Genomic DNA, 10412 nt, shown 5'->3' with positions numbered 1-10412 from the left:
TATTTGCATTTATATGGTTCCATCTTCATTTGAACAATGTCACAATTCCGAATGAAACCGACGTTGTATTCATGCCAGGCGGTAGGGAGCAGTGCAGATTGACAAGGCGACAGCCAATGATGCACTTTGACCCCAACAAGCTCCTCAGCCCAGAAGACAATATACCCGCCCTCTCTTAGCAATAGCATTTTTCTTTTGCTCCAAAAAGCACAAACATGGAAACATTTAACTTATTTAAATTAAAAATATGATAGAAAGAGTAAATTAGAAATCGAAGCTCCGCCTTTTGTTGTTTTTAATGTTTAATAGCACCACCGAGTACGCCCATGTGACGTATGTGAGTGCTTACGTCATCGAAGCGAAGGGGCTTTCCATTCATATGAATGTGCTGCGACTCCCCCGAATCGAATCGTTCCACTTTGTAGGCAGGATTCGGAGATATGCGTCTTTGCCTTCCGTCTTCACCGACACCATATGAACGCGAGACCCTTCCGCTACTCAGTCATTGCGTCTTCGTGTTGCAGAGTCACCATGTAAACTGCCACTAAAATTAATGTATCAGTACCATGGATAAAGTAGTGAGATTCTACTAAATTAATGTAACTAAAAAAAGTCAAATGAGATCAGAAGTGTCAATTGGCAATAGTTTTTGAGATATAGTATCTGGCCGAAATGTTAAAATCCAAGCAATTTAGGCCAAAATAGGTATCAATTGAAATAGAAATGATTATTTCTGGGTAAACATATCTCAAGTGATGTGAAAAAGTATCTGAACCTTTTGGAATTTCCCACATTTCTGCATAAATTCACCATAACGTGATCTGATCTTTGTCAAAATGTCACAGATGAAAATACAGTGTCTGCTTTAACTAAAACCACCCAAACATATATAGGATTTCATATTTTAATGAGGATAGCATGCAAACAATGACAGATGGGGGGGAAAAATAAGTGAACCCACTGCCTAAGGAGACTTAAAGAGCAATTGACACCAATTTTGTGCAAACATTTTAAGTCAGGTGTGTGCCCAATCGCCAATGAGTGGTTTAAAGTTGCCCTGCCCACTATAAAACACAGACCTGGTATGAAATGTCTTGATGAGAAGTATTGTCTGATGTGCATCATGGCTAGGTCAAAACCTGCGATCAAGGATTGTTGATTTGTATAAAGCTTGGAAAGGATACAAAACCATTTCTAAAAGTCTGGATGTTCATCAATCAACAGTCAGAGAAGTTGTCTACAAATGGAGAGAGTTCTCTCCTAAGGAGTGGTCGTCCACCAAAGATGACGCCAAGAGTTCAGCGCAGAATACTCCCCAGCATGTCTGCTAAAGACTTACAGAAATCACTGACATAGTCCTATATAACTATATGTAAAACTATGGCAAAGAATGGTGTTCATGGGAGGATTCAATGAAGGAAGCCACTTCTGTCTGAAAAAAACATTGTTGCCCGTTTAATGTTCGCAAAAAGGCACTTGGACACTCCACAGAAGTTTTGGGAAAATATTTTGTGCACTGATGAAACCAAAGTTGAATTGTTTAGGAGTAACACACAACGTCGTGTGCGGAGGAAAAATGGAACAGCTCACTAGCATCAACACCTCATCCTCACCGTGAAGCCCGGTGGAGGGAGCATCATGATTTGGGGATGTTTTGCTGACTCTGGGCCTGGACAACTTGCAATCATTAATGGAAGAATGAATTCAAAAGTTTATCTGGATGTTTTGCAGGAAAACCTGAGGCCGTCTGTCAGACAGTTGAAGCTTAAAACAGGATGGATGCTGCAACAAGACAATGATCCAAAGCACAGAAGTAAATCGGCTTCAGAATGGTTTCAGAAGAACAAAATAGACGTTCTGGAGTGACCAAGTCAAAGTCCAGACTTGAACCCCATTGAGATGCTGTGGCATGACCTAAAGGCAGCGATTCATGCCAAACATGCCAGGAATCTGACTGAACCACAGCAGTTTTGTAGAGAAGAATGGGCCAAGATTAGTCCTCATCGATGTGCAAGACTGATCTGCAGCTACAGGAAGCGTCTGGTTGAAGTTATTGCTGCAAAAGGGGGGGCACAAAATATTAAATTTTATGGTTCACTTACTTATTTTTTCACCCTTCTGTCATTCTTTGCATACTATATTCATTGAAATATAAAAACCTATAAATGTTTGGGTGGTTTTAAAGTGACCCTCTAACGTAAATACATGTAGGCTCTAATAAACCACTATTGTCTCTTGTAAAATATGTTAGAAACACATGAAATGTTAAATCAATGGCAATATTTTATAATATTTAGTCCATATTTTGAACGTTAGTTGGCGCCATGGTTTGCGGGCTCGCAGTGATGACGTCATTGGTATCTTTCGTGTTCAACAATTGCTTATTGCTGCCTAAACTCGCGAAGTAAAATGCCACGATGTGCTGCTTTTGAATGCAATTTCCAGTCAAATGGAAACAAGGGGAATGAAGTGATGGTCAAGGTGGAATTATTATTTTTAGTGAATAAATGTGCATAAGTGGAAGCTTCTCCCCCTTTTTGGTCCCTGTATGCACGTATCCTACCCACCACGCGTTACAACTAGCGCCCGAACATTTTTCCTGGATCCTCAGTCAAGTAAGGGATCCGTCTATTTTCTGGATCTGACGGTCCCACTGCGTCTGCAATATTGGTTTCGGATCTATCCATTTTTGTTATTCGTCGGTCCCACAGCGGCTTTTCGGATCAGTCTATTTTGTGGAATCGACGGCCTAATCGCGGCTGCGACATACCCATGTTATCGGTCTAATTCCTGGATCTTCGAGTGAGTAAAAAACGCGGATTTTGATTACTTTTGCTATCTTTTTTGTTGACTATTCTTCGTGGGAGTTTTCCCCAAATTGTACTAAATAATTAAAGCACTATGGCACGCTACAGTGACGACAGTGACTCTGACGTGGACCTTACAACAATGTTGGGAGTTCGTCAGGGAACGCGTGTTTGCGTACTGCTGAGCTCCCGAGTGAAGAGTGGTCAAGGTGGAAATATTATTTTTTGTGAATAAATGTGCATAAGTGGAAGCTTCTCCCCTTTTTGGTACTTTTATACACGTATCCTAGCTACCACGCGTTACAATGTACAAGACATTGATTACTCAAGGTGTGCTCTTTGGCCTGTACTGTAAGCACACAACAGCTCTGGATGCTAACAATTTACATAATTATATTGGGATAAGTTTGAAAAGCAATATGCTTACCTTGAATATCTGCTAATAAAACCAGACAGCATACACTCCTCACTTCCAACCGGACTTCCCAATAGGACTCTCTCGCTTCACCAGTTTTGCCCAACTTTTGTCTTATCAGGTATTTGCTGCACGCATTTTTCCCTGAAGCTTGTCTTGTGAACGACCGACAGTGCTGTCCTGCTCTTCACTTTTCAGATGTGGTTCAAATAGGAAGGGTAGAACTGATGACATGTTGGGAAAGCTAACGAGTGACACGCTGGAATTTCGGCCACGGGACCAATGACGTCACGCACTGCGACGTAACAAGAATGGCAACCTATCACTTAAAATAATTTTACAAACTTTATTAAAACAAAACCATTAAGAGGGGTTTTAATATCAAATTATTAAACTCATACTAGCATTTATCTTTTAAGAATTGTCTTAAAAACAGAGGATCCCTTTAAGCAGACACTGTTTTTTCAGCTGTGTGATTTTGACATAGATCAGATCACATTTGATGGTGATTTTATGCAAAAATATTAGAAATTCAAAAACGTTCAGATACTTTTTCATACCACTGTACCTAAAACAATGGTCTACCATTTCAGAATATATTCGTGCTAGAACTTTGGCATAACATGCTGTTTTCAATGTACACCTAGTATTTTGGAAGTGGGCAAAATGCATTAATGTGGACACATCTCATAAGTGGAGGCACTCACTGATATATCCATCTTAATTCCATCCAAATCTAGCTACTTGTAAAGCTGATATAATTACACCAATGTATCTTTGTAATCAAACTCTTGAATACTTTAGCCAACCAGCACTAAAAGATTTTGTTTTCTAATCTATGTCACCACAACAAGTACAATTTAGCTATTTAGACAGTATATCAGAAGCAGATGTTTTCCAAAACTTTGTTGACCAGTGAAATTTCATGTGGCTACTGTGACTAAAACTAAATGCCTATTTCAGGAAAACATTGTTATTTGCACGGAGACTTTTGCACCCAAAATGTGGAGAAAGTGTACCATTTCAAATCCTCAAATTTCAGTCTGTCAAATGTGTATACTTTGCAAGTGCATCAATTTTGATAAAGATTAAGCTTAAAAACTGTGTTACATTAAAAATTAATTGAAATGACTTGAATTGTTGTAGTGGCGGTGAAAGGAACCTAATTAAATAAACATTGTCGTTAACTGTATAAAAAGATTTTTATAATTTGATTTTAACAGCTTCAAGCCAGAGCAAGGTTCATGCTTTTTATCATAAATTTGACATATTAGACGTTACAATAATAGACTTAGAGTTCATACAGTATATTTGCCTTGAGTGTTGGTAATTAAAATCGTTATTATAAACTGCCAAGAAAAGCAGAAACATTAAGGACTATACTGTAATCAAAAAGTAAAGAAAAATCAATTAAAATCCTTAGAATTTTTAACAAAGCCTTTTCAATGCTTGAAAAGTGTTTGGTCCTGGGAAAGTTTTATGAACTCAGTTAAAAGATGCACTTTGTTCTTGATAATCTATAACTAGCCATTACCAACCTTAAGAGGATGTAAAGGTAAAGTTGCTCTTTCAGTCTTTGGATATTAAACATGCATGATGTGTGCTTTTATTTAATTGGTCATGAAATATTAAAGGAGCTGGCATTCACTGGCTGACATTTGACAAGAGAGAGGGGAAAGTGAAAGAGCCACATGAATGTGGTGGTTATTTTTCTTGGAGTTTTGCTGTCCTGCGTCTTGTGACTATTTGACCAATACTACTGTACTCAATTGTAGTGTTTGAATTATTCGAATGATTTGTTCTCAGTTAGATTTTATGTTGGAAGTACCAAACATGTCATTTGAAATACAGAATTACTGTTATTGGTTTCTATGTAACAAAGTCTCATTACCGTATTTGAATTTGCACTTCATGACTTCGATTCTATATTTTAGCACACCGTATCTGTGGTTTTCCACCTTTTAAATTAAATTCACACTACTATTCTCTGAGCAAAATAGTGACTTGCTGAATTGTACAAAACTCAGTGCCATTTAAGATGGCAAAATGTGGAAAATGTAAATCAGAGCTGATTACAATGATTTGCAAAACCTTATGAATTGCATTCAATGGAATAGGCGAAATAAGGGTAAATGTGACCCTGTGCGGGATCCTAATTTTTTCCCCCTCCGTTAATGCACAAGATGGTTCAAAATAAGTGCGTGACCTAGATAAGGTTTGTCTTCTACGTGCTTTTTCATTTTGTATGACTTTTGTAAGTCACGAGCAGATTTGTAATCGGTAACGTTGTGAAGTCACGCCGTGTCTTGTTTTGAAAGTACTTGTCCACTTCGTGCCTCTTCAATGGCCACTCATTTCAGGAGCGTTGAAAAGTAAGGCCTCTCACCATAATTATGGGCAAAGCTAATGTCAGCCAAACTCAGTTAAGTTTCTAAATGGCATCAACTTATTTTGAGAGAGATCCCCAAGTATTTGGCAACCCGAATTTTAATACTAGTATATTCTGGCCCATTTCATGAAGATTGTATGTAGTTCTCTGACAAAGAGCTCCTGAGCCACACCAAGTCATACAAACACAGTATTTACACCCATAGGACACTCTCGGCATTTTAATGCAAATTGTCTCGTTAACCTGGTAAAATGGCAAAAATGGTAATGGCAAATAATATTGAAAAATAATGCAACGTCCCCTTTAATATTGCAACTTATCAATGTGAGATATGATTTTTTTTTTTTTAATAATAATTTTTACATTTTTACATTGGTAGGCATTGGGACAGGTTTACAGCATGCTTACTACTGTGTTAAATTACCCTTCTATTACCAACACTCACTAAAGCCCCTTTCACACACTCTGAAACACCTGTAATATCGCAGGATTTAACTGTGCAGCAGTTGTATGTGAAAACAATTTCCCGGGTCGACTGACACTGAGATTACTCGGACATTTGACGGGTCGCGTCTTCGTATAATGTTCGGGACTTTCCCGGGAAGCGGTGTCCATGAAAGCAGGCGTTAAATTCCCCGGTCTCAGCACGATGGGTGATGGGGTAAATATCATGGCGAGCCGATTGTCACTTCCTCTTTGTTCCCAGCAAGACGAAAATTGGTAAACAAACATCACAATTATCAACATAGCAAGCTGGAAATAGCTAAGTTAAACTGAAAACATAAAGAAATTAAATTGTTACGGGATCGTAGAGCATCTTTGGAAATGTGTGCTTTATTTTGTTGCCGATGTTTGGGTCCACTACTGCGGAAACAAGGTTGTACTTCAAAGCAGAAAAACACCGGAGGGAAGCGTTCAAGGGTTTTTTAAATACAAAAAAAAAATACACGCGATTACAGAAAAGGGGGAATAACACAATGGGTCCGTGACAGTAGGTCGACGGGGATTAATAATAATAATAAGACAGCAAAAAAGATATAGTACACTCAAATACTAGCACAACGTAGGGAATTTCAAAACAAGTGGTGTCGTCTGGCGCCCAGAAAGCAATATCTCGACACCCTTCTCTTGGATCACCTGGGCTTACAGTCTCGATGAGCTTGAATTGGCTGCATTTACAATGTCGGGAACGCTCAACTCTGGAACAAAACACGATTTGACCAACATTGTGACAGCCGAAGCCGACCAAAAATGACGTAATGTTTGGGTTATAAAATCGCGCCAGCAGCCCTCCCCGCACCAAGAGCGCCAGTCAGCAACACGGGACAAGTCTGTGAAAGTGTCCAACACGCGTCATTCTTGGGACATCCCTACATGTGTGAAAGCAATGACGCGAGTAAATCCCGTGTCACCTTACACGGGAATTTTCCTGGATATGTGTGTGAAAATGCTTAAGTTTATGGCAGTAGAGGACACACATTCTTGAAGCTGTTACACAATTAATCAAATTTTAATCATGATTATGATTTTTGATGCGCCAGTTACCAGATTGCATTTTTTTAAACCAAACCAGTTGTCAGCCAACTGCTATACTGGAAGATAGAGGCTTAGCGCATGGTTAAGTCTTCATTAAACTGCTTCAATAACAAAAGAGTGCCGTAATAGTAAGAGAAAAAAGTACAGCAAAATTTGGAGACAGGCGTAAGGAGTCCATAAAAGGGATCAGCATTCGTTGGATGCGAACAAAGGTAAACAAAACGATAGCATATTTGTTTTTACACCATAACTGCTTACATTACATATTGTTTGTTGTAAAGTACAATTAAAACATAGTTATGATTATAATTCTTGCAGCCCTAATGTATAAGTGGAATATCCTCCCATTCTTGTCTGACATACGGGTTCAGTTATTCTACATTCTCCATTTACATACAGTATTTTGTGGATTGTGTTCACCGACAATGGAAGTATTGCTGAGCCCAATCTGTGAATTCCTCTACATGAGCTTTCCTGTTTGTGGCAAAGTGCCGTTTGAATGTCCAAAAATCATGGGTATCCAGTCTGGTTTTTTGGCCTTGCCTCTTCCGTGCAACATTTTCTCTCGATTTGACGATATCATGGGCCATAGATGATTAAATCCCTGAATTCCTTGCAATTGTACATTGAGGAACATTGCCTTTAAAGTGTTCGACTATTTTCATGGTAGCCACCTGTTCCGAATTGGCCTGTTCACCTATGCAATATTTGAAACTGGTGTTAGATTCGTTAGCTTTCTCAGTATGTTCAGAACGTGTTGCAGCCTTTAAAATCAAAATTTATGATTATTTGCTAGAAAAAAAAAATAGACTTTAAATTTGAACATTTAATATCTAGTCTTTGTAGTGTATTCAATTCAATATACAGTGGTACCTTTATTTAAAAATTTAATTTGTTCCAGGACCTTGTTTGTAAGTCGAAATGGTTGTATGTTGAGCGGGATCTTTCCATAAGAATATATTTTGATACGATTAATTCGTTCCACAACCCAAAAAACCTACGCTAAATCCTGAATAAATTCTGCATTTACAATTACTAATAGCAATTACACCTAGCAAAACAAATGAATTATTAATACAAATAATAATAATAATAATGATAACAATAATAAATGGAAATTTAAAAAAGCATTTTTACTGTCACCTTAAAGAGACTGGCGAAAAGAGGTGGGAGGAGACGGCGGGTGCATGTAGATACGGTGAGCCGTGTTCTGTCTTATGTAACAAATTCATTAAATAAGACGCATGTAAAAAAAAAAAAAAACTGATTATAAGAAAATGAGGAATAACAAAAGCGTTTTTATTTTCTCCTTACTGGTAAACAGGGGGGAGACAGCAGGTGTGTGGGTAGGTGGAAGGGGGGCGGTGGGCCGTGTTGTCTAGCTAGTTCACTCACACCCACACTACGCTCATTGTTTTTCCATCATTTCCTTCTTAATTTTAATGGTAAGCGTCACCATTGTCCTTTTTTTCACCACCTGCACTAACCTTCTTGGGACCCATATTGATTTCTCTCACAAGAAAATATCCGTGCGTCCGTCTTGTGAGAACACAATGAATTTCCAACACTTTCATAAATCGTCGTATTTGAGCATGTCGTCATATGTCGAGACAAATGACGAGTCAAATTTTACGTCGGATGTCAAAAGGATCATGTGTCGATGCGATCGTATGCAGAGGTGGGTAGAGAAGACAAAAAATTTACTCGAGTAGTGTTAACTTCTACACAATATTACTCAAGTAAAAGTAAATTTTACTCAAGTACGAGTAAAAATGTATTAGTTGTAAAGAATGCTTAAGTAATGAGTAACATTGTGAGTAACTGGTTACATTGTGAGTAACTGGTTACAATGTTTAATTATTTTTTTAAAAAAATCATGGTATATTTCTTTTCTCAGCACATTTTCTTCGATATGAACTGTTATTATTGTACTGTATTATAACCTATTACATGACCATATTAGGCCAAAACAATGACACAAAAATCATTGAATTCAGACCAGAACAACTATATTAAACATCCCCTGTCCAAAGAGCATGAATGCCATGTAGTGGAGAAAAAAACATTGTTAACTCTAATTGGTAGAATGGAGTGGTTATTGTTTCGACGTCTCATTGGTGAAACTAAAAGGAACACTGTCAACATCTCTGGCAATAATAAAGTCAATATGTAGAATAAAGACAAAAAATGTAACGACTCTAGTGTAGGCCAAAGTAGTGGAGTAGTGTTTCTTCACAAATATATTCAAGTAAAAGTAAAAAGTATTGCATGGTAAAACTAGTATAAGAAGTACATTTTTCTCAAAGTTACTCAAGCAAATGTAACTGAGTAAATGTAACTCATCACTCCCCACCTCTGATCATATGTCGAGGTACCACTGTAGGTTGAACATGATTTGAAAATCCTAGTACAGTGGTACCTCTACATACGATCACTTCGACACACGAACTTTTCGACATCCGACGTAAAATTTGAGCCGCCATTTGTTTCTACATCCGACGAGTTGCTCGAAATACGACGACATGACAGCACTGCAAACGAACGCACGGTGGATTTTCTTGTGTGAGAAATCAACACAGTTTTCAAAAAAAGTTGATACAGTTGGAGAAACAAGGAAAAAAGTGATGCTTACCTTTGAAATGAAGTTGCAAGTTATAGAAAAAAATATGAGCTTGGGGTGCGCGTCCCTGAACTGGCTCAACAATACAGCTCCATGGTCCTCTTCCGACCACCGTTCGCCACTATTTATAAGTTAAGGTGACAATTATTATTGTGCTAACATTGCCAAGGAAATCGCCAGCTTCGTCACGTTTTTATCATTTATTTAAGAACTTATCCAACACAAAACGCCCATTGTCTTAAGCAGTTGACTGCTCTCAAGAAAACGAAAGTATTATCTCTACCGCACCGACCTATCTCACTGAGACGTCAGCTTCGCGGTGCGTTCAGGGACAGTAAAAAGTGTCCGCCATATTAGAATCCGATTCGTTACATTATTTACAGGAATAATTATTAATTATTCTTCTTATTATTATATTATATTATTCAGAATTATTTATTTATAACTTATTTGTTTTTCTATGTTTAATTGTCATTTGTAACAGTGCCAGCAGTATTTATTAAGAATTTAGTGGATGTTTTTAGGCTTTGGAACGAATTAATGGAATTATAATGTATTCCTATGGGAAAATCCTGCTCGACATACGACCATTTCGACTTACAAACAAGGTCCTGGAACGAATTAAATTCGTATGTAGAGGTACCA

The 10412-nt window shown here is 37.9% G+C and overlaps 1 protein-coding gene across 8 annotated transcripts in view; it reads left to right on the top strand.

The window, feature by feature from the left end:
• The window catches only part of LOC130919428 (discs large homolog 1-like protein), a 249323-nt gene that overhangs the window by 66308 nt on the left and 172603 nt on the right, over nucleotides 1–10412 (top strand). The gene's annotated exons all lie outside the window — the stretch shown is intronic.

Source organism: Corythoichthys intestinalis, chromosome 7 (assembly GCF_030265065.1).
Source record: "Corythoichthys intestinalis isolate RoL2023-P3 chromosome 7, ASM3026506v1, whole genome shotgun sequence".
NCBI lineage: Eukaryota > Metazoa > Chordata > Actinopteri > Syngnathiformes > Syngnathidae > Corythoichthys > Corythoichthys intestinalis.
The sequence above is the reverse complement of the archived record's forward strand: the minus strand, read 5'-3'. Positions and strand labels throughout refer to the sequence as shown.